At 37.8% G+C, this 26,098-nt stretch overlaps 1 protein-coding gene and 1 long non-coding RNA gene across 4 annotated transcripts in view; one reads left to right on the forward strand and one right to left on the reverse strand.

Moving 5' to 3' along the window:
- syt1a (synaptotagmin Ia) overlaps positions 1–26,098 on the forward strand; it is a 206,973-nt gene that overhangs the window by 60,442 nt on the left and 120,433 nt on the right. For 2 of the 3 annotated variants that reach the window (XM_056247446.1, XM_056247450.1), the window contains exon 2: positions 10,403–10,458. The gene's annotated coding sequence lies outside the window, so the exon portion shown is untranslated. The remainder of the gene's footprint in view (positions 1–10,402; positions 10,459–26,098) is intronic. The other variant, XM_056247447.1, reaches the window with a different exon arrangement.
- LOC130082645 (uncharacterized) lies at positions 1,367–3,456 on the reverse strand. Its single transcript, XR_008806786.1, has 2 exons — positions 3,253–3,456; positions 1,367–1,500 (listed from the first exon to the last, which is right to left on the reverse strand). It is a non-coding gene; the product is annotated as an uncharacterized LOC130082645 (long non-coding RNA).

The raw sequence follows: 26,098 nt of genomic DNA on the forward strand, positions 1-26,098 counted from the left end.
ACGATAGATAGATAGATAGATAGATAGATAGATAGATAGATAGATAGATAGATAGATAGATAGATAGATAGATAGATAGATAGATAGATAGATAGATAGATAGATAGATAGATAGATAGATAGATAGACAATTTATTATAAAAGCATACATGTAGCTTACACATTTACCCAAATTATCATACGCCTGTTTAACAGAAGTTAATTTGTGTGGGTTTCTCCATCCCCAATGTCACTTCTCTGTGTTTTACGGCCCTGACGAGAACGTTGCTCTCCTCGGCTGTGAACCGCTCCTGGCGCGCGCCTGGCAAATCCGCCGTTATAATAGGAATCCGCTTTAGAACAAGCGCGCCTGCTCTTAAAGGGAATGTGAGATGACGCTCTGATTGGTTTATTTCACGTTACGCCCAAACCACACCTATGAATAATGAAGCTACTTCAGACAACCCCTTTTAGATTTGCGCCAGGCGCAAGAGGCATTTATCCCACCGGGAAAATAGCAACAGCGCCGGGATCCGCCCACAAAGTTACTTGCGCTTTGCGCTTTAACACTTCGTTTCAGATCGTTAAAATAGGGCCCATAGTGTTAAAACAAGGCCCTTAAAAATAAATACAGTGGCAAAACTGAACCAGGAGAAGAAATATAGGATTTAAGAGTTAATAGTAACAATATACAAAGTTATATTGTAGGACATTTTTTTCTATGAATAAATTGATTAAATGTAAACTATTTTGATATGATTGAGTTGAGTTGAGTTGAGTTGAGTTAACTTTATTGTCCCCGAGGGGAAATTTTGCTTGGGCGCAGTGCAGAGTTGTTTCATAAAATAAACATCATACAAAACATCACAAATTACAAAACACATCAACAAAAACAGAAGCAAATATAGACACAGAAGAAAAAGAGACATAATTGACAGCACAATTCCATGGATTAAAGTGCAGGTGCTTAAGTGCTAGTATGGTTGTTGCAAATTACTCCATTGTATTGAAGTTTATGTAAAGTGCATATGCTAAGGTGCTAGTATATATATTGCACATTGCCCTATTGCACTGAGATCACAAGTAAAGTGATCACAAGTAAAGATCACAAGTAAAGTGCTGAAGTGCTCACACAGTATTGTTATTAATAAGTATACATTTATTTAATTGAACATGAAACTACATTCAACAGTAATACAAATTCAACAAAACTCCTTGAAAGTCGCAGGCGATTGCAGAATGAATGGGAGTCTATGGGGTTTCACCCCCAGAAATCCACTTTTCTCAGGATGTAATTTTTTGTCAAGTAATTTGAAAGTTGCATTCAAAAGGGAGGGCTAAGATAATACACTCAGCTGAAAATTGCATTTTTAAGTTCACTTATCTGTTCTAAAAATCCGTTCAAAAATGTGATGACGTCACATAATAGCAGAATGCTAGCGTGTTCCGGCCAACAACGGCCTAACCTGTAAGAAATCGAAAGGACATAAGTACTCGTTCATTCGACTTTTGGCCTATAACCTAGGGGTGGGAGATATTGACAAAAATGAATATCTCGATATTTTTTTCCAATATCTCGATATCGATATTCAGACGATATTTTTGCAATCCTTCAAAGAAATGTGTGCAAACTGGCAAAGAAGGTCCAGTTGGTCTTTTGACTTGCTCCATTTTACCTATCATTGTATAGAATTACTAGTACATAAAGATATGAGACAATTGATTTAAACATGAACCAAGTTACTGTACTAAATATTTATTGTAATACAAGAACAGTGCTTTTTCAGTACAATATATGTACGTATTAAATTTACTTTGTGCTTTGCAAATAGGCAGTTCACAAAATTCACGGTTCGGTTCGATACGATACAGTGATGTACGTTTTCGATACAGCAAAAAGAAAGAAATAACAGATAAATTTCCTATTTATTAAAAGAAAAAATATTTTTAAATAAGTGTGAGGTTTTTTTTACATCTTGAAACCTTTAGTTTTATAAATGGGGGTCATATTTGAAGGATGAACAAATAATGTTTTGGTCATCATCACATTAAAAATAACTTTTAAATATGATAATATTTGAGTTTTGAAGTGCTGGAAAAAGATGTGTGATGTAGGCCTACCTGAAAGCATTTGACTATTTCTGCCAAACTTCCATGGTTACAGTTAGTGTTACTATATTAAATCCATGGTGAATGTTGCTGATCTGTGAACGTAAATTTGCCTATAACTAGTTCATTCATGGCAAACATTTTCTCCTGGTTTCCACGTTTGATCCGTTAATAACAGAGAAATGTGCATGCTTCTCACTAGATCTCGCAGTGATGTTATTAGTAACGTTACTTCAGTGGCGAATTCTAATGTTTTCTCTGGATCTCTTAGCGCTGTGTATAACAGTGTCGCTTCATCACGATTCGGCGCCCCTGTTCGGCGCGCGCTGCACTGACATTGATGGTCCGAACTGAAACGGTCCGTGAAGCACAAAATAATAGCACAGTTTCGTTCCGCTTTTATTACGTTTGCCATTTGATGTTGTGCAACGTCATGGTGGTCGCGCCAACGCGGATTTTGGTCGGCAGGAAAAAATGGTCCAACGAATCGTTCGGTTTGTATGCGTACCGAACCGAAAGCCTCGTACCGAACGGTTCAATACGAATACGTGTACCGTTACACCCCTATTTGCAAACAGTACTTCTATTAGACTAACAACAATGTGACTACCTATTTACTAGAAGTTAAAAGAAGCCCTGTTCGGAGGCTATTACGGTGGATCTCTTGGGAAAATGTATTCCATCTTTTGGACTCATCATTATACAACGCAATTTTTAAAAACTTTTTTACTTCAGACTTCAGTTTTCTGCAAACACCGCATATTTAGCCTTTTCTATCAGCTATTTTATTAATCGTACATCGGCTTTATTCTTTACGTTTTTGGATTGTTGCTTCAACCTAGAAACACACAGGTAAGAACTTAGTTGTATTGCAAATTAGTAGCAGCTTACTCTCGTGCAATTGAGGAACGATCGTAATTTTGTAAAAACACATAAAATAGAGTCAAACAAACCCATACAGTATTAAAATCGCAACATATAATAAGTTTAGAAGGTTATAGTGTTATTTGTTTTGTCTTTAACTTCCTTCAGCTCTTTTCATGTTTGGGGGGGGGGTCGGATTGTAAAAATTATGAAATATTCGATATCCCAATTTTGCATATCGTCCAGACAACAATTTGGATATTATCGTCTAAACGATATATCGCCCACCTCTACTATAACCTATATTGAACTTGCGGAATCAACAATAAAATCTATGTTGATTCAACGACAAGCAGGAGAAAGAGTCGTTTAGCTCCATAGACTCCCATTCATTCTGCACTCGCCCGCGATCACCTCCAGTGGAATTCTAATGGAACTGCAACCAATATGATACACAATGGGGCTAATAGGAAGTGCCAAGGCTCTCCGTTAGACGGGCTCTGGGCATACGTTGTCAGCGCGATATGGCACATACCGCATTGTTTTCAACCGCATTTCCTGTTTACTGTGGTGTCGACGTCATTACTGGGCCACTAACCAATGAGAAGCGTTATGGGCGGGGCTGCACGCCCCAGGTACAGCCCCGCCCCGATTTGCAGGCTGCAGCCAGGTGTACTTGCTGCATCTTGACATTGAGTGGTTTGTAAACGGACGTGCGTCTGACGTCAGCGTGTTGTCAATTCGGCGGGTAACTTTGACAACAATGATTGAACAGACGTATATCGTTGCCACTATACTGTACAGCACCAACTATACTCGAGGCTAGTTGAAATTCGCCAAATGAACGTCCTCGTCCTTTGTGCAAACATTTTATCGTCGCCGGCAGGAAAGGAGGAGAACACTGCAAGGAATCCTGCGAGAGCAGCAAACTTCTTATGTCGTATGTCGACCGTATTTCAATTAAAAACCTTGTCTCCTACTCTCCCCATGGCTACCACGGCTCATTTTTTCTGCTATCTTCTGCTTTCTTCTTCGGCTACGCGAGAACCACCGGAACTTCCTGTAAAAGGTCTGAAAGTCCGAACCATACAGAAAATGCTTTCAAACGAACCAAACTTTTGTTCAGTTTGATCCGGACCGAGACTACCTCTTTTCATCGGACCAAATTTCGTCTGTTTGGTCCGGACCGTGGTCCGGGGGAGGTTTCACACCTGTAATTATTACTCGTATCAAACTGAAAAGGTAGGTGTGAAAGGACGCTTAGAGAGAGCTTTTAGAGAATGTGGGGTACTTTTCTTCCAGCCTTTCAGAAATAACAATAGTTTCCAATGAGGTGCTTTTTCTGTGCAGAAAAACACATTTAAAATACACAACCCGTTACCCTTCTAATTATTCATGATCATTATTCTCTTATAAATTTCCCTCAACTACTGAGTAGGGCTGGGCGATAAAACGATAACAATAATTATCGCGATATAATGTTTCTCGATAAAACGATATCAAGAGTTCGATAAATGTTCGATAATGTTTATGCGCCAAAAGCGGAACGAAACTCATTTGAACCGTGCGCGCCTGACGGACTGTTTATCTGCTCGGCTCAAAGTCCAAACGGCAGCGCAGCGCGAGCTCACTAGAGCAGACGCGTTTACTCTGATCGGCCTCGTTCACGAGATCCAGTGAGAAGCGATTGAAAAAGCGACGAACACTAATGTCTCAGTGATTTAAATCAGTTTAAAGGCAGATGAAACAGCGCTGACAAACAGGAGAAACACTGTGATACAGTCAGAATTTGAATTGATACTGAATCCATTTACCATGGATTTACTGTAAGGTTAGCCTAGTAATATTAACTGCACCATGAAATGTGGGTTATACATATTGAATTGTATTATATTATTAATGTAGACAATGTTTTAAATGACTAATGGAATATAATTACAGTATTTAATAATGTATTTAGGTTACTTTTTTCATACAAATAACATAGAAACCATAAAGTTACATTTTGCCAGGATAGTGAGGTGCTATTGGCTATACCTGGCTTTATCTGTGGTTATCATGATCTAAATGCATGATACTGGATGCCCATAGGTTCATTTGAATAAAACTCAGAATATTACATTTTACCAAATAAAAATGTGGTAGTTACATTTTTTTTAACAGATGTTACTGTTTTTGTTAATGAACATAAATTTAACATAGTAGTATTAGCTTGAGTTAGGATGCAGATTTACTGTCTACTCACTGTCAAATATGCATTTCGAGACAAACATGTAGTAATATTGCAGCCTGCACTGCAAACTGTGCTGAAGATACGTGCCATCAAAGTCAGGCAACACAAACCTGTTTCAAGACTTAACAATATCCCCCATTAGCACATGCAGAAACTAAGAAATATATTTTTCTATTCAGATATTTATTTTGTTAAGGAAAAATGACAAATGATGTTTTACCTCAGATTTGTGAAATGTTCACCTGTTTGGCAAGTGTTTGTCATGATATGTTCTGACAATAAAGAGTAGTTTAAAACCACAATTAACGCTCTGGTTTCTACAACTTTCACTTAGGAGCAAAAATCTGCCTTTAAACTTGAAAGAAATAAAGATTTGACATTTATCGTGATAATTATCGATATCGACTGATATAAAAAAATTATCGTGATAATTTTTTTTGGCCATATCGCCCAGCCCTACTACTGAGTCCCAAACTAGCTTGTCTGTATAGCTATGAGCAGACATGGCTTCTGGGTTATTATGTGGCTTTAAGGCAAAGATGAGAAGAGTTTATGGATTATGCATGAAGTACAGTCTGTGTTTAAGCGAAAGCAATCGTCAGCAAGAGCTTTGATCGGTTCTTAAAACCTTTTTAATTGCACTGCTGTCTTTTATTTATTTATTTTGTCTGATCAGTTTTATTTATTTTATTATTGTCTGTATGGGTCTGTGACGTGATGCTCATCATTTTTGTCAGATCTGTTCATTTATTATATATACATACATTCATACATGCATGCATAAAAGATACATGCATAAAGTCAAAAGTGTCATGTTAGTGCAACTGTGCAAAAATAAATAAATACATTAAAGTCAAATCATCTTTATTTATATAGCACTTTATACAGATTGTTTCAAAGCATCTTCACAGTAATAAACAGGAACAGGATAACAGGATCTATGATGCTAACTTCATCAAACATGAGACAAATTCAAATGCTGCTGTAAAGCAGCTATAAAAAGACAATAGTGTCGTTATTCAGCTCGAGTCAATTCAATTCAGTGAAATAAGTGTTGATACTGCTAAATTAATAAATTATGAAACAAATTAAATTCAGCTATAATGCATCTCTTCGGTTCAGCTATTGAATGCAGGTCATACATCATTTCTAAATTTATTTTGTTATTTTGTTTTTAGGTGAGGCAAAAATGTCAGGGTGATACAACCGTCCTGAAAAATGGCCTTATTAAACACATTGAATTCTTGAAAAGAAAACATTTAACAGATTTGCATCTTAATCTTGTATTATTATTTCTAAGAGAGAATAAAACTGCTTCACAGCTTTTTCATATTTTAGCATTTGCCTGCAAAATCAAAGTCATGGTGTCTATGCAGAAGAGAAACAAAACAGGGGACCCCTGCTGACCCTCATGGCTGTTTGTCAAGGTCAGCAAGTCTCCTAAAATATCTGATAATTTGTTAGTTCGCTTATATTTATATTTACCTTGAATATTAAAACAAAAAATATATGTTTTATATTTTGTAACTTTTGTCCAATAATTATTTAGATGTACTCGCAGGTATTCAAGGAAAATATTTTTATGTGATGGATACACCACATGACATTTCAATATAACTTTTTTTTAAATTTCAAAATCAAATTGGTACATGTGTTTTAATCTAGATTTTTAAAGAGCTGTTTCTTTGATCTTCATGTTTCTAAATGAAAATACTGTGTCAATTTGAGTAACTTTTTGTTGCATCCAAAACTATGCCATGATAAAAGGCGTTTCACATGGTGTAATTATCATTAGTTTGAAAAGTGGGCCTCTTATGTTGGAGGACCATTTTGAAAAGCCTGAACTTTTAGAGAGCGAACTTGTATTTAAATGATGTGGTGGGCTGAAAGTAATGCAGAATAAAATTATGGTCATGAAACTGCTTTTTAACAGGTGGCCTCCCATCTGTCCAATGTGCTTTTTACCGCTTTCTCTAATAAACACTAGGTCACCTTGGCGCACCGATCCTTCATAAATTAAAGACTGTCTCTCCAATAAATATTGGAATATGTGGCCATTCAGTCTAAGCTTCCACAGTATGGCCATTGTTTGGTTTTCTTGTTCTTCAGTTTATACAGGGTTGGGTAAAATCAACAGGGGCTTCAATGCTAAATGTTGTGGCTTAGTCATTACCCTTTACTTACTGTAGCTGCCTTCACCATGCAGTTTGAGCTTTAAAAGCGTTGGCTTTTGGCCTTTGTGAGGCAAATTTGAAGTTGAGTCATAAGAGCGGATCACGCAGTGTATCAGCGAGGGGTGGTGAATAGGAAATGTCAAAGAAAGAAAGTCCTTGACGCAGAAAGTCTGGTATTGTCGCCACTCTCTGTAGCAAATTAGACACTTCATCACAATGATGAGGTTGTTTCTTTTAGTAGGAAATCAGGACTTAAGCCTAAATAATAACTCTATATCCAATGAAGTTAGGTGTTATTAAAACTCATTTATTTCAGCAAAAAATCAAAGAAAGAAAAAAAAAAACATAATGCATAAAACACTTTGTGATTAAGCTTGCAAATCTAAATCACACATTTTAGAGATTTTGCAAAAAAGTGGCATTCTCCTTTTTCTCTCTCTCCAGAAAGACCTATGTTATCTGCATAATGTAGATACGTTTTGATGCTTTGATTAAGTTCAGTGGTAGCCTCTGGTAATCTATTTAATTTGTACTTTAGAGACATTCAGTTTTACTAGATTACATTGATTAAAAGTTTTTAAATTAACCATTTTTGAAGTGAAATACATCCCAGACAGTATATTCATCACTATTAAGCAAGGTGATATTTTAATTATTTATCTATTTCTATTAGATAGTTTGTTGCTTCATATGTAACAACATATTCGGGCCACAAGGTATCTTTTTCACCTCTTCACATTATTAAAAAAAAAAGATTCATGTGAGATAAGCATGTGCATGATCTTACACCAATTATGCTTATAACCTAACAATATGCAGCTCATGCAAATGACTTACACAGTGTTCTTATGAGGAGTAGAGATTATACTGTTAAAACAAAAGCTTTTCGACACACAGCAGGAGTGTATTCAGGGTTATTTAATTTGTTTTTTGTTATGTGATTGTCCATTTATCTCATTAAGTAAAAGGAAAATTATGTGGGGGTTTTTTACTATAAAGAGCAACTGTATTGTCCTGGCAACTGAGTGGTACTGATTGGATTTAATCCTCAAATGTAAAGTATTTGACAGAATTTGCACAAAAAATATTGAGGTGAAAATTGTCTGTTCGAGAAGGGCATTGATAGACTTGGCAAGCGTGCAGCTCTGCTTTATTAATTGAATACTCCAGTAGGTGGTCAGCGGTGTATGATAAATCATACTAAATGGGGGTAAATTGTCTAGAATTAGTGTCTGCGTGTTTATCACTTGAGTCTCAAAATGCTTTCTGAAAGATGAATAATGAAGAGTGGCGTCAACTGCAACTGGGGGCAAATAAAATGTAATCGTAATAGAGAAAGAGAGAGAAATGAAAAGAGAATGAATGTTGAGTGTGTGTGTGTGAGAGAGAGCAGGGGAATCTAGGGGTTTAATACACTGCGAGCAGCGAGCACTTTAGTCATGTAAATTATGCAATTATTGTAAAATATTGTGTAAGACATGTCACATTCTAGCATATTTAGATCAGGCAAATTGTGTGCATATCTGGGTTGTTAAAGAAACTGTACAAACAAAAAGCATATTTTATACACATAGTTTCGAGATATTATTTGAAGCCCCCCCTGTGATGAAAATCAAGTTTAAATTGTTTTACTTTATATGTCTATGTGGTGTTTTTAATATGCTTTAAAACAAATCATGTGCAAATTCATCAGTCAACACCATTCCTGAGTATTTTCTCCTTAAAACTGCAGTGAACCATAACAAGTAACCAATCTTGTCAACGTGCGGTGTGGGGCTTTCCTCCACTGACTTTCTATGATGTTCAAAGCGTTTCTAAGAATGATGATTTTTAGATGGTGAACATGGTTCATGTAACATTAGCAACACATTATTAGCTGTTTGATAAGTCAAGCCAAAGGCTAATCATATCAATTACTGTTTTGTGTCCGACGTAGAGCGATACATAAAACGCATTACCATTCTGATGCATCGACTTATTCCTCGTTTTATATCCTCTTATTATATTCCTTCTCTTTATATATATATATATATAATCTTTATCTTTATATAGTTTTTTTCTTTTAAAACTATACATTTAATGTGCCCCCCTTAGAGGCCACCTAGTTTAAATCTTTTGTTAAGCTTTGCCAACATTTGTCCAGATGTATTTGTCCAAATTTGTCCCACATATAAATAAACAGATACATACATTTTAAGATTTAAATGTAGCATTTCACATATAATTACCTGCAAATGTTTCTGCTTGTGTTATCGCTATAGATAAGGTTGCTTTCTAAATTAATAAAAGTAAATATAAATACTTTTTGTACGTTTAAATACATTTGTTTATTTATACGCACATTTATAAATATGGATACTATATAACTATACATACTATAAAATGAATAATGCATTTAAGTTATATATTCATGTATGTTATAGGTTGGTTTTAACTAAGCTTTTCTTTTACCTTTCCTTGAATATTTTCAATTTTGGACCACAAGACTGTGCACTTTATAATTAACAGAATATTAAATTGCCATTAACTCTCCAGAGCTCAAACCTACTTCTCCTTCATATTTAATTTAAGGTGACTTCCTAGGCACAGGTCTTCACGTGGACATTTAGACATTGTAATTCAATTCTACAATGAACAGTCTGTTTTATTTAGAACTGTGCTAATTAATGAACATTAGACCGGCACACTGTACAGCTCTGCCTTCAGGCTACTTTAAAGCTGTCATTCAAAACATCTTTCATTTAATAGTCATTCATTTCTGTTGGGAATTGTTCTGTCAAAACTAGCTGAACTTTACCTGAATTTCCCCCTGTATAGTTTGATAAACCTCTAGGTCTGTAGTTGTGCCTTGGCCTGCTTTGCAACCTGATCATTTTCTGTTTTTCTATACAAATTAAAGGTAATGGCAGCATGCTTTGGGTCCATTGCTTGACACCCTCAAGACTTCATGCGCTGCCCTGAGGCTGAGATGATAATGTGTGGTGGAGATGGCCATCTCTGAGCCAGTGTTGTGCTAATGTGATCTTTTCTCCTCTCCTTCCAGTGAACACAAAGGAAAAACCGGAGAAGAAAAGGAAGAGACGGCTGTGGTTTCTGCAGGTACTGTGCTTTTTGTTCTCGAGAATCTTATCAGCAGTAGTATAGTGTTGTTCATGTCACACTACAACTTTAAAGATAAACAGTGCAATTGTATTGTAGATCTTTTAGAAACTGCAGTTATTCTGGGAATTTAAGATAAAGCTATACCTTGAACTTAGTCTATACAATTTTATCTGATATCAATCCATCAATCACAGTGCAGAATTCAAAGTGCTTATACCATCTCTCTCTCTATCCCATACTTTCAGTAAATAATTAGCAGCAGCATTGTTCTATAAAATCATAATGATCTGTATGTACCTGCAAAATTACAGATTAAAAGCAGTAATATGATGTCGGGGGTAATGTGCTGGCACTATGGTTTCCAGCATGCACTGCAATGTGATTGATTGATTGACTGACTGACTGACTGGCTCTTTTTTTTTTTTACTGTTGTTGCTTTTGTTTTAGGACTTGTGCCCCATTGTGCCAACAGTATTTTTTTATTATTTTTGTCTAAATGTATGTTCATGATGGAATGCTCATCACCATTGTTGACTGCTATTTGTTCCTATTTTGTTCCCATTGTTTTCATATTTTCAGTTGAAATAATTGCTTTCAAACTAGTAGAATATTAATCAGAAACCTCAATCTGACTTGTAATGCTGCCCGAATCATACACTGTTCCTTCGTTGGCCAGAGGAGAACTGGCCCTCCGACTGAGTCTGGTTTCTCCCAAGGTTTTTTCTCCATTCTGTCACCTGATGGAGTTTTGGTTCCTTGCCACTGTTGCCTTGGCTTTTGGCTTGCTTAGTTGGGGACATTTAATATTCAACAATATTATTGATCTGCCTTATTTCAGGTGGACGTTGACGCAATTTTCTTCTAGAAACAAACTTTGTTGTATTATTTTCATGTTATCACTGTGAAGCTGCTTTGATACAATCTGAATTAAAAAAAGCGCTATATAAATAAAGGTGACTTGACTTGACTTGACTAGAAGACTATAGTACAAGGAAACCTCGTATCTCCAAAAACACTACTTTTCAAGACATGGAAAAAAATACTATTTTTTAAAATAATTAAACACCGCATTGTCAAAGTTGATATTGTGACTTTATATATAGTCAGACACTTGCATGTGTCATTATATTATTAACATATTACCAAAATCAAGCTTAAAATTACAAGTTACAAGGTTTTTGACCAGCGAATTTCAGAGAATATTGGACATGCATGTTTTGTCTGTCAGTTGAACGGCCGCATCTGAGGCAGTAAGTGCATCAGATTAGGTTGGGGACCAAGGTGTTTTTGGGGTCCTTGAGATGTTTTGACATGCCCTGACATTTGTGCTTTTTTCAGTTGCTTATAAACATATTAATGGCACAAGTGAAATTACACTCTATTTAACACAAACAGGGCTACCATAATATGTGAGCAACATGTATGTACATGTTTGTATTTTTGAGAGAATATTGTTAATGCATGGTTATTGAAAAAAATAAAAATTAAAGTTTCTGAAATAAAGCCACAAAACACATACTAAATATGTGTCCACAAGACTTTTGACTAATGGAAGTTGTGGCCTAGAGTTTTTGCTTCAAAATGATCTGAAAATCATCCTGTCTAATCATTCACATAACACAATAGATTCTTTTAAATTGTGAAAAACATTTTTTGTTAGCCAAGGCAATATGCGAATGGGCGGAACGGCTCAACCCCATTGTGAATAATTAGGTGGTTGAGAAGACAAAGACCCCGCATATTAATGAGCCTTTCATTGAGGTGTGTCACACAAGAAACAATGCAAGGACAATACACACACACACACACACACACACACACACACACATACATACATATACACATACACTCACCGGCCACTTTATTAGGTACACCTGTCCAACTGCTCGTTAACACTTAATTTCTAAGCAGCCAATCACATGGCGGCAACTCAGTGCATTTAGGCATGTAGACATGGTCAAGACAATCTCCTGCAGTTCAAACCAAGCATCAGTATGGGGAAGAAAGTTGATTTGAGTGACTTTGAACGTGGCATGATTGTTGGTGCCAGAAGGGCTGGTCTGAGTATTTCAGAAACTGCTAATCTACTGGGATTTTCACGCACAACCATCTCTACAGGGTTTACAGAGAATGGTCCGAAAAAGAAAAAACATCCAGTGAGCGGCAGTTCTGTGGGCGGAAATGCCTTGTTGATGCCAGAGGTCAGAGGAGAATGGCCAGACTGGTTCGAGCTGATAGAAGGGCAACAGTGACTGAAATAACCACTCGTTACAACCGAGGTATGCAGCAAAGCATTTGTGAAGCCACAACACGCACAACCTTGAGGCGGATGGGCTACAACAGCAGAAGACTCCACCGGGTACCACTCATCTCCACTACAAATAGGAAAAAGAGGCTACAATTTGCAAGAGCTCACCAAAATTGAACAGTTGAAGACTGGAAAAATGTTGCCTGGTCTGATGAGTCTCGATTTCTGTTGAGACATTCAGATGTTAGAGTCAGAATTTGGCGTAAACAGAATGAGAACATGGAACCATCATGCCTTGTTACCACTGTGCAGGCTGGTGGTGGTGGTGTAATGGTGTGGGGGATGTTTTCCTGGCACATTTTAGGCCCCTTAGTGCCAATTGGGCATCGTTTAAATGCCACGGCCTACCTGAGCATTGTTTCTGACCATGTCCATCCCTTTATGGCCACCATGTACCCATCCTCTGATGGCTACTTCCACCATGTCACAAAGCTCTAATCATTTCAAATTGGTTTCTTGAACATGACAATGAGTTCACTGTACTAAAATGGCCTCCACAGTCACCAGATCTCAACCCAATAGAGCAGGGGTCTCAAACTCGCGGCCCGCGGGCCATTTGCGGCCCGCGGGGTGATATTTTGTGGCCCCATACTTGACATTAAAGTGTAATGTTAGTGCGGCCCGTCGTTGCGTGTGCCGCGTTTTAAATGGGCTACCATACGGTGGGTTTGTTTTCAATAGTTGCCATAGACAACCGCTAAGTACAAACATACTGCGCGCCTGGAAAAAATGAGCGCGTCGCTTCAATTATGAGCGCGCTTGCCGCGCACGCGCACCTACATTTGAAATAACGAACTTGAGCTCGCAAAATATGTGAGCGCGATATGTGAACTGCCCCTTGTCGAGCTACCACCAATCAGGCCGCGAGCTACTGGTAGCTCGCGAGCGACGTGTTGGAGAGAGACCCTGCTTTAAAACAATGTGAGAATAATCATTTTGAGCTTGTAAAATGTGTCTAACAGGTTGATAAGAAGGTTTGCTTCGATTTGTGCAGTCAGTAATTTGCCTGAGACACTATACATGTGTAGAAAGAATTCAATAAGACGGGCAGACATGACTGCAAATATTTGTATTTCAAAAGCAATAATTGTTTTTCTAAGTATATAATAAAAGGAAATGTGCCTTCCAAAAAAAACATTCAATATCATTAATGTGTTGTATAAAGAAAATAAAAAGGACATAAGCAAATATAAATATTACAAATATGTGTTATAGACAAAGGAAGTTTGTAAAATGAACTTCAACTGTCAGAAGGACAGCTCATGAAGAACCAATCATGTACAGAAAGGAATGTTCAAATTCAGAGGAACAGTTCAGAAGAAACGTTAATAATAAAGATTGAGAAGATTGGATCAGTTGTGCTCCTTTTTTGGAATACTTGAATACTATTTTTTGTGGAATACTTGATGCGGCCCAGCCTGACCCAGACTCTACCTCCAGCGGCCCCCAGTTAAGTTGAGTTTGAGACCCCTGCAATAGAGCATCTTTGGGATGTGGTGGAACGGGAGATTCGCATCATGGATGTGCAGCCGACAAATCTGCGGCAACTGTGTGATGCCATCATGTCAATATGGACCAAACTCCCTGAGGAATGCTTCCAGCACCTTGTTGAATCTATGCCACGAAGAATTGAGGCAGTTCTGAAGGCAAAAGGGGGTCCAACCCGTTACTAGCATGGGGTACCTAATAAAGTGGCCGGTGAGTGTATATATATATATATATAAAATCAAAATATAAATGAAAGTCAAAAGCACATTTTTAGTCATACCTGGAAACAAATCCTGTTCAAATAGGTTATATGGGCCATTCTACAGAATTGGTTCAAAGTTAGAGTTGGAAACATCTTGAAAAGAAAATTGTCTTTTTCCATAAATGTCTTAGTAGGCCAATACATTTTATCATACATATTTCAAAGTTAAGGATTCATTATTTTGATATAGCTTGCATTGGAACAAACACTAATCTTAGTTGATTAGTTTATTGACAAAACATACTATATATTTAACATATGAGCAGAAACTGCTAACAAAAGCTTATTTGATGTCTATTTTAGAGTTAAAACTTTATAATCTATCCAAAACTAGTCACACACACACACACACACACACACACACACACACACACACATACACACACACACACACACACACACAGAAACATGATACAAATTTAAACAGTAGGCTATTTTTGCGTTTACAGACACTAACGTTATTCTATATCGTGATTAGAACAAAGCACAAGAATAAAAACACTTACAGCTCAGCTCGCTCCTCGAAGTGAAAATAAACCAGCACTTGTTCTGAGGTAGGTAAACCTCCCAGGATTATTCCTCACAGCCGTGAAAGACGACAGTACATTAATCTGACTAAATATAGTGTGTTTACCGAGTTTATGTGGGCGTTTACACGTCTCAATGTGTTGCTTCAGATCATTAGCGTTTGAATAGCTCGCGCTCTCCGTGGGCGTGTCACATTAGCAGAATAATGAGATGCGAGAACGATAATGAGAACGGCTGACACCTCTCTCTTTTTATATAGATTACATAAACAGAGAATATTTATTTTAGTTTTAAATTAGATCATTTAAAAGTACAAACTTAAATGATCATAAACATATATTGCTCATGTCTGGGTGAATAGTATTCGCTGAGTTTTGTTTAAGTTTAGAGACGTGCTCCAGAAAAAAAGTTCACGGACATGGAGAGGGAGAATGCACACCCTGTTTATTTTCTTTATTTTACAAAATCACAATATTTTATTTTGATTGTAGGTGGGCATATAAAAAAGTAGACATTTAACAGTTTATTTTTTAATATGTCTCAACTCTGTATGACCAGAAATGATGGAGTAGTTTAAGTCTATTTTTCTGCTATGTGAAAAAAATCTGCCAAAACGCACCGGTGCGTTTGCCTTCCCCAGAGGGTTAAGCAACAACAACAACAAAAAAACGTTTTATTCTAGCTTTATGCTTTCCATTTATATCAACACTTGAATTTGAGTAAGTTTCATAAAAAACAGCATTTTTTTAGCAAAAAGCTGAGAAAATCACATTTGGTCACTATGTCTGGATCGGATTCAGAACGATGATCAAAACATAGATGGAGTAGATCCATCAACACCCCTAATGCTTGCACGGTACTATACCTCGTCCTGGGTCGACATTTCATTCAGTAAAATTAGAGAGAAAGACTGGAGCCTGTAGGAATTTAATGGACTGATTGAACACAAAAAATATTCTTATGAATTTTCTTAATGACAGTCAGAAAATTACTTAAGCATTTTTAATATGAGAAATTTCTGTTAAATACAGTCCATCCATCTTTCTAATGTCATCATCTTGATTTCCAACCGATTCACTTAAGTGTTTGACTCCAGTTTACAATCAGAGGTGTTAGGGATGACTGAAGCAACTAGTAATTAATGCTTCCTCTGCTACTTTGCTGAGTTGTGCGTGTCCCTCGCTCTCTCATGATGAATGGAGCTGCTGGACCCTGTCCCAGCTGTCATCTTTGATTGATGCACTGTGCTTGTCTTCGTCCAGGTTTCTTGCGCTCGGTACCTCCCTTTCCCCATCCGATCTTCAGCCTCATCCTATTAGCCACAGTATTAATCACCACCAGTGCTGCTAATTGCTTTATAATCCCACCCCTGAGCCATACAATGTGTTGAGAGAAGTCACCTCTGAATCCCATCACTTTCCCCGTCGTATCCGTATCTCTGTCTCTGCCATGCTTGTTTTTGATAGCAGTGTATTACCCACGATTCCCGTCCTGCCCTAATCCTCTCCCGATTTCCTCGACAGATAATCTAACGAGTCACTCGCCGTAAAACTTCAACGCTGCACCCACACTGATGTAAGAGACAAAGGGCTTGGCCGGATTTGTCAGGAAGGCCATTTGGAGGATAGGACGCAAGCTGAGGTTGACCTCAAGTACTAAGACTAAGCCATTTTGCTCTTCCCTAAGAGTAAAATCTCAATCGGATTTCAGTTTATTCCGTACTGCTAATTAGTCTGGGTAAGGATTTTTCAATAGGTTCCTAAGGGCCCACTCACCCTACACGTTTTAGGGGTCTGACTAATCCAACACACCCAATTTAGTTCATAGAGTCAAGAGGACCTCCATAGAGTGACTAATGAGCTGAGTCAGGTGTGCTGAATATTGGCAATGTCCGAAATGTGTGGATTGGAGCTTGAGAAACCCTGGTCTAGGTCATTGAAGCATTTTCATAGAACCTGAGGGGGTATTTGACGTTCACGCTCCATTCCAGATGTGGCTTTGGGTAACTGTACCGTCATGAGAGAAGACACAGTGCATTGAGCATGGAAATGGAGGATTATGGTGAATAACCTCAAGCTTGAGCGATTGGCTCTACCAGGCAACCCCGCGGTCACGCTTTGATATTTTTATTTATTGCCTCCCTCAGCGATAGATGACATATTTTCTCTTTCTGAGAGACAGCAAGCATAAATTCTCTACAAAGCGAAGGCACCTCGTTGGCCGCTCCTTGACGACGGGATAGATTGACAAGCCACTCAAGCGGCCCTCACTAATCAGAACTCCCATGCGGAGAGCAAAGCCCCAGGAAACTCATTTAAAGTTGTTGGACATATTGATATGCAAAGCACATCAAAGTCAATAGAGAACAATCTAGAGAAATATGAGAAAAATCAATCCATTTGTAAAAAATAATCAACACACACTGGCCTCCTCAGCCTGTCTTTCATCTGTCTGTAGCCAGGCATCTGGTTACGGATCAAAATAATTGGGTGATGTGAGATCCAATAATGGAGGGGAAGACCATTCTGGGGATATTTGTATATTTGGAGCTTTTACAGTGCTGTTAGCAGGCTACGTCTCGCCCTCAGTGCTATAACAAGGCGTACATCATCCCTCTCTGGAGTGCATTAGGGGCACTTTGTGCAGGCTTTTAGTACCCCCATTCCGCAAGCAACTCTCTTCCCTCTTTTTACTCGCGCTCCCTCTCTTTTGCCACACTTTAAACAGCATATTACCATCGCTAGCCCGTCTCCCTCATTTTCTCGACAGATAAGGCTTCTTTTTTTCAGGCCTGTTCCTAACAGCACAGGCTATGCCCAATGTTCCTCTTTTAATCCATCACATTATACTATTTCATTTCTTCTCTAATTCGGTAATCAGCGAAGCGCCCAAGCTGATATGACCACAGTTATACCAGAAGCAATTTCACATCTCCGGTTCGTCTCTCGATTTCTGCCTGGCGAATTCTCAGATTGTTCCTTTAATAACCTTGTCATGGATGTATCACAGCTTTTGGCACATGACTCACATTAATGCATCGGCCCATTAAGAGGAAATTAAGGGACTGAGTTTTGCATAGGACTGTCTTATCAACAGCTGACAGATGGACATGTCAGAGAGACATGCCAAGGGGTATATGGATGCAGCAGTGCATGCTGGATAGGTAATCCTGTTGTGTGACCTCTAATAAGAAATGAGACGTGAAATGCTGCAACTATAAGTGGAATTATTAACAGGAAAAGGTGTTAGATGTTTCAGATGTCTTAACTAGTAAGATGAAGCATGGTTTATACACAAGAAGTTGAAGGGGGCTTTGGTTAGTCTTCCACAAATGGCAGATTGCCTGATGGTTTTAGACACCATCTGGAGTTTCTAGTGCACTCTACATCTAAGATAACAATGGGGGTCAGCCTACCGACGGAAGTGTGAGTAACGAACTTGTTTAGTGAATCCTATAACATATTACTAATGCACAAGACTATTACAGACCTATCACTGTGCCACACTAACCTACATATACATTGCAGCACATTAATATAATATAATAATAATATATTCTATAAAATGTTATTCTTTTTATAATTCTATAAAATGTGTGGCACAAAGTTAATTGTAGACCCTGCTTGCAACAGAGATCTATTCTGTGGTTTAATTATTCTCATCCCATTTTCTTTTTATGCCTGATCTCATGTTATTGTACAATAGAGCAGTGATGATGTTAGTGTCAGGGACACATTTTACATCCATTTATAATTAGAACATGAACCTAACATGGCTGTTCAGACAGATGCTAACAGTATCACTTTCATGCCAATTTCTCCATGGTAACAGAGCCATGTGACACAGTTATTCCGCTGCCTGTCAGTGAAGTGGAGCCAGCAGGAGGGCTTAGAGAATGTCCAAAGGTCTCACGTTCACTCAGTCATGCCACTGACTGTAGGTCAGCTGATCTCCTGCCTTTACATGCTCTTTTTGCTCCATTTCTATTGGGTTAAAGGGAAAGGCCAATGGCAGAGTGGACATTTTTAGATCCAGCCCATGAGCTACTAGGCACATTCATCCATATGTCTCCTCTACAATATGATGTTTACTGGAGAGAGACCAACTGAGGCTTTGGGAAGCTTGGCATTAGATGACACACACATACTCACACCCACCACTCTCAGTCATTACCCAAATCAGAGACTAGGATTTCCCATGATTCTCTGTCAGTGCTTTTTAAAGGAAACAGGTGAAAGCAGTGGTCACAAATTTCAGCTAGACCTCGGAAAGAGAAAAACAAACACTGCAAATTACCCATGGGAAAGCAAGAGTCCACTACAATCTGCTAGACATCAAGACGATAGACTCTACTGCATGCCCACAAATAAGTATTCTCAAGCCAAATAAAGGTGAGTGGCACCTTGACTATCAGCATATGAAAGCTCCTCCATTCGAAACCAAGATGGGATGGAATTTATCCTGAGCCACACACGCAATGGCATTTTGCCACTTAAACGAAATTAAGACTAATAGGGCAGGCTATTCACATTCCTTCAATTATAGAATGCCCACTGGTGCTGATTATTTAGACAGGGTGGATAGATCAAAAAAGCACATATACTTTGATTCCAATTAGAATTGGTGAGCTGGAGTCGGCAGTATTGGTAATTTCAGGAGCCTTAAAGTAAGTTTTTGACATTTAGTATGAATATTTTAGCCAAAAACAATGACAAAATTCGCATTTAGAAGATATATCCGTTCAAAAATCTCACTTCTGCCAATATGGTAGTCATATTTTGATGACTTCACTCTACACTTTAGGTTCTCATCAGATTTTCTGTCCAATCAAATGCTCTATAGAAACTAAAGCATCCCCCTATAGAATCTCCTGCACTATAAATAGGTGGCTGAAATCGGTCACTTGTTCACACAATTACTATTTTCTGTATTGTGAATGGCACATAATTAGTGCTGCCAATCGACCATGCAAATTAGTCGACGGATATTTTTTTAGTCTACGTGTCGTTTTACTATTGACCGCCTATTTATTTTGGTCTCCTGTCTCAAACGGCTCACTGTAATTCACCTCCACACACCAGTCTGTGCGCTATGCGCGCCCTGCTGGTTAATCTGCTATCCTGCTATCCCAGCTTTCACACTGGGCTCGTTTGCTGCGGTCCGAGCCCGAGCGCGTTTGTTCCCGGCGCCCCAGCAGTGTTGGTCTGGTTTCACACTCAACTTAATTCTACCAAACCCTGATGTGTTTGGGTGCATCTTACGATGGCGCATGATAGAAAACAGAACACGGGTCAATATATATATATTGTTTTTTAAAATTAATTCTGTGCTATTATGCGCAGCTGAGTGACCATCACAGGTGCGTTTGTCGGGTGGCCTTCTGCTGCTTGCAAACGGACTCTTTTGAGGAGACAGTGGATTTCCAAATTTGTTGCCCTGATTCCACGCATTATGCACGAATACACTGCAGGCTCACTCTCGCTCGTATCCAAGGTAAATCATCAACACTATCATCCCTTACATGTGTTTTATTTAACTGAATACATCATAATCAGCCAAAACGCATGCGCAGGTTACTTTACTTCCTGAACAAGTGCGCACCCGAGTCCGTGTTGCTTTCACATTCACGCGAACCGCGGCACGGGCCCGCCATGCATGCAAGTGTAAACGCAAGCTGCATAGCTGCGTGCCTGCCTGCTTTCACCGCGATTCATTATTAGGCAGAGCTAAGTGTAGTAGGCTAGTCCAGACTCTTTCAATTCAATTCCAATTTATTTGTATAGCGCTTTTCACAATACATATTGTTTCAAAACAGCTTTACAGAAAATGCATGCATTGCATCTACTTTAGCCTACATTTCAGAGTAATGTTATCAGTTATGCATTTCAGAAATGTACATATAAAAATGTACAGTAAGCTAAAAATGTATTAATTTAAGGCAGAACAAAGAGCTAATTTAAAGGTTCTCTAAGCGATCCTGGGTGACGTCACTTCTTGTTGACGTTCGAACTATTGTCAAACAAAACGGAGGCTAGCTAGACCCTCCCTCCTCCTCATCCGCACACTAACCCCCCAAACCCCGCCCCCAAGTCCTTCTTGTCGGTCATTGGCTGGAACAGTTTGTTATGTTTCGTGGTGCGGGTCGCCGCAGTTTGCTTTTGTTGCTGTTTGTGGAGCCTGGGCTGTCTACAGAGATCGCGTTTCTTTGCAATGTGTTCAGGGGACAGGCAGCCAGCGGATAGTGAGGAGATGTTTGCTGTATGTGACAAAAAAATGTTTTGGCCTAAAAAACGTGTGACATCGTTGTAATGAATACATACATGTTTGTTAATAGAGGATTACATTAGGACTCTGAATTTCCATTTGGCTATACCATATTAGTCAGATACATATGCTTAGATTGTTAATACATAATGTTTTTCAACAGGTGAAATTTTATATTTTGGCCCTTCAGTTGAGTTCAAAATAAAATGGACACAACGAAATGACAATGTTTTTTTTTAGTTTAGTCGTTTAGATTAGTCGACTAATCGAAAAATTTGTCGAAAGATTAGTCGTTAGAAAATTAGTCGTTAGTGGCAGCACTACAGTGTAAATATGCTTTCCATTCGGCGAATTAGGTCCGGTTTCTTAATGTCGCACGAACCGTTCCAGAGACACGATAGCACAGAGCGGATCATATGCGTGAGTTGCCGCAGACCACAAAACATATCGGACTCATTTGAATTCTACACAGAATGCTCTATTTTAAAGCGATATGAAGGAGATTAGAAGGATAAACAGTTAGACAGACTTGGCATTAGAAACAGCACTGACAAGTAGAAGAGATAACAGCGAAGACATACACCAACATAAATTACACACTTTTCAAACTACACATTCTCAGCATGATTATATTCACTGTTTTGCTTTAGTAACATTTTCATATTAAATCTATAAAGGGAATCTATTACACTCTGGCTGTCATAAGCTGTCAAATGCGGCTTTGCCGAGCTCAATGGCTCTGGCCTAGCTGTGAAATAAATGAAACACTATTGGCTATTTGAAAAAACGTGAGGAGCTACTCGATATGTCCAGCCCTGTCTTCCCGTTTCACTGGAAATTACATCAACACACTGAATAACGCTGTGCATTTGAAGGCATTTCAGTGGGCCTTTAAGACCTCACAGACCTAACTTTGCTTCTAGCTGTAAGTTGTTTTCAACCTCTCCAATGCTCTGTGGCTGCTGTGAGTTGGTCACGATGAATGCCAACCAGCCCCCAGGGGCTTTGAAGTCAGATGCTTGCATTGATCTCCAGAGCTGCCCATCATCTCAGCGGCACTGCAGAGTGCTGTCCATTCCAAACATACCTGAATCTCAGCAGATTCAATTTTTTTGTTCAATGAAATTGAAGCCATACAGAAGGGCACTGCATACTAACATGCAACATATTTATGCAAGCTGTCTATGTCAATGATTGTCTCTGCTGTGAGTCAACACAGCTTGCATTTTGATGGATACAGAAATATGTTGCTCTGGATATGTTTTGCATGCAACTCATCCACTGATAAGTTTGGGCAGCAGCTAGTATCATTGAACTGGCAAATTAAAGGTTTTGATTGCTGTTAATTTTATGCCAACTTTTTGGTTGGCTTATTAATGCATTAGTTATACAATGCTACAATATTTTATGAAATGGTCAGCTGTTGCCTCCCATAACAGAATTTTAAGTAATGGCCTTTTCCCTATAATCTAACCCTGGAACAGTACTGCAAAAAAATATATATTTAAATTATCTTTGTCTTGTTTTCCAATAAACATTTCAAAACATCTAAGTATGAATTATATTTTTCAGTGAACAAAGACAATAAGCTAGAAGTCAAATATGTGAGAAATTAGTCGCAAATTGTGCAGTTGTGTGACGTAAATAGTAAACAAAAAAAACAACCCGATCTCATAAGAAAGCATAACTACTTTACAAGTTGGTGATTTCGTATAAATTTGTACAATGTGAATCTTATAGAAACATGATTTTTAGGAGGAAAAAAATTAAATATGAAGGTCCGAGCCTAACCCCACCCCTAAACCTAACCATCAATAGGGTGTAAGTAGATCATACAAAAATGCACTAATGAGATTGTGCAAATTAATACAAATTAGCCATCCATTCATTGAAAAGTTAAATTGTTACAAATTGCTATCAGACTGTGTTGGATATGAAGTCATTTTTGAGAAATAAAGTTCCAATTGTGGGATATTAAGTCGCAATTACAAAAATGAATTTAATATGCATTTCAAATTATGACATAAAATTGTGTAGATTATAAAGTCAATTACAATAAATGAAGTATTGTATTTATCTAGGTGGAAATGGGTTTCAATAAATTGCACTTATATTTAAACTGCACTCATATTCATGACTTATATTGAAAATACATTCTTTGATTTTGCTTCTCAAATTCATTGATCTTGTTTTAAGGATGTTTAGATATTGTACTGATTAACAGGACAAAGATTCTAATTAAGAATATACATTTTTGAACCTAAAATGTTCGGACATAACCTATCTTGAGATGTCTATGTATTGGTCTGCTCTCTTATGTAATGCATATGATCTCTCACCATTTCTGTTTCAAAGAGGCTTACCACTATTTTTACTTCTGTCACACCTGCAAAGTCGTAGCTCTCATCTTCTCCAAGGCAGGTGCAGAAAGCGTTCAAGAGCAAAAAAAAAAGGGGGGTAAAAAGAAGGGAGGAGTAGAGGAGAGAACCAACCCACGCAGTGAGCTGACCTATGCCTATCGCAACCTAATGATTTTATCCACGGTTGCACAGCAGAAATGTTTCTGGATGTTGCATTAGAGGGATCAAAGCGAGAGTGTCTTAATCTGTTCTTGAACTGTGAAATATCTAGGGCAGGTTTTTTGTTTTTTAAATTGTGCTAAGATCATCCGCCGGTGAGTCATACACATCATCGCATGCTCCAGGCACTTCCAAAGAAGCACCAGGTTAATGCAAAGTAACATTTGGTTAGTGTAAAATATTCTAAATCACATAAGAGAGAGGCAAAAATAACTGGATTTGTGCAGATGGAAGGGTTGCTGCATGCATCGCTGACAGTGTTTGTGTGAGTATGTGTGAAAAATCAGCATATACTCATTTTGAGTTGTAACTGTCATCTAAATCCTTTTCCCACCTTTTAACATGCAGTGTAGGTGGTGTGCTTGAGGATTAGGTCTAGCCTTTAATATGTATTTGGGAAGCGCACAAGCTGTAGACTTACTTCTCGTACTGTATGGGGATCAAACCAACTATCGAAACCTCCTGAATGAATAAAACGTATCTGCTGTGAACATATTTTCCTATCTTTAATGCATAGATGGAACTGAGAAATGAACAGTCCTAGTGATTCAATACAACACAAGCAAGCAGACAAACCCTTCCGTCACAACATCCAATACACAGTAAGTTTCACCATATGGAGGGTAACATTTCGCTCAAACATGTAGCTCACTCACTCAAACATGTAGCATGTACTTTCCATTCTTCAGTTTAGTTAGACCAATGGCACCTTCTATTCAGCTCAGAGCATGGGAATTGCTAACTTCCTGCTTGTAAAAGTGTAATAGAATGGCAACAAAGATCAACAGTCAAATTCTGGAAGTAAAAATTCCATTGTTTTCTTCATTTCTTCGTAGGGTAATTGATTTTTTAACAATAACTTATTGACCTTTAAAGACAAACCTACTATGAGCCGCAATGTTGTTAATGAAAGTTATTATTATTAATTTGGTTAATTATTATTTATACAGTTCTGAGCTGTTAAACAAAGAAAGTACTGTAAACAGTATACAAAAAACTATTATAGCGTTTGCTTTTCTATTGTTAATTATAGATAAGTCAAATGCTCTAATACTTTATCGTTTACTGTCAACATTCAGCAAATACGCATTTATATCATTTAAAGAAGTCTTTGAATATCTGATATACATTTAATTTCACAAACCTTGCAAACTTTTGCGAATCCAGCTGTGAGATCTTCTGAATGTGCATTTGTAGGCTGCATAAAAAGCATAGCTTTGAAATCCTTGATCTCAAACTATGCTGCACTATATCCAGTTGGCCGCTATGTTGTATTCATGTCATACTTTAGCAAAATTAGTGCTACGTGTTCTTTATTTGAAAAAAATAATGTTATTCCCTGTGCACACGTCTATTATCAGATCACTGAGTGCACTGTTGCTTACAATGTTTACTTCCTGTTTATTTATATTTTAAAACTTTTTTTTCATTTATTTCTGAAAAAAACAAAACTTTAATAGGATTGCAGAAGCAAGAAGTTGCAATAGAAAGTATTCATCTTTATTTTACAGATTTATTTTTTAATCCAGTTCATTAAAAATATTTTTTCATATTCATTATTAATTTCTAATTTAGTAAATATTGTGTAAAATACATTTTATTTCCTCTGTTGTTAATGGGTGTGTTTTTACTATGTTAAATAGTCTGATATCAAATATGCTTTATATTGGCCGTCGGCCTTCAAAAAAACAATATTGGTGGACCACTAAATGTAATGCTTGTAAGGAGAAATCAGGTAGCAGTATTTCATATCCGACTAAATGGAATGCAGCATGAGATAACATTTACTTAGTTCAGGTGGCAGCCATTTTGTATTCTCAAAAGGCAGTTGATATAGCATAAAATTGACGCAGCACAGGCTTTTGTTCCTTTTTCATCGTAAGCAAGGCAACTCAAACAGAGGCGTGTCAGACTGAAGTTACTGTGCACTGACGGCTCTGCTAATTACATACAAATTGTGTGTTCAGCAAACTTAATCGGGCAGAGAAATATTTAAACAGTGCATGGGGTGAACTCATTCATACAGTAATGCCTCTTAAACCCACTCTTTGCAATCAGAGCTGGGCAATTCCAGAAAAAAAAATGTTGAAGTAATGCCGCTCTTAACCCCTGACAGCTTTTCAACATGGTCCTTTAAATGTTGCACAATACAAGAATGAACTTCTTATGCTACATGCGCATGTACACATTTATCCAATACTAAAGTAC

The sequence above is a fragment of the Rhinichthys klamathensis genome, unplaced genomic scaffold, assembly GCF_029890125.1.
Source record: "Rhinichthys klamathensis goyatoka isolate OS25496 unplaced genomic scaffold, OSU_Roscu_1.1 h1tg000048l_1, whole genome shotgun sequence".
NCBI lineage: Eukaryota > Metazoa > Chordata > Actinopteri > Cypriniformes > Leuciscidae > Rhinichthys > Rhinichthys klamathensis.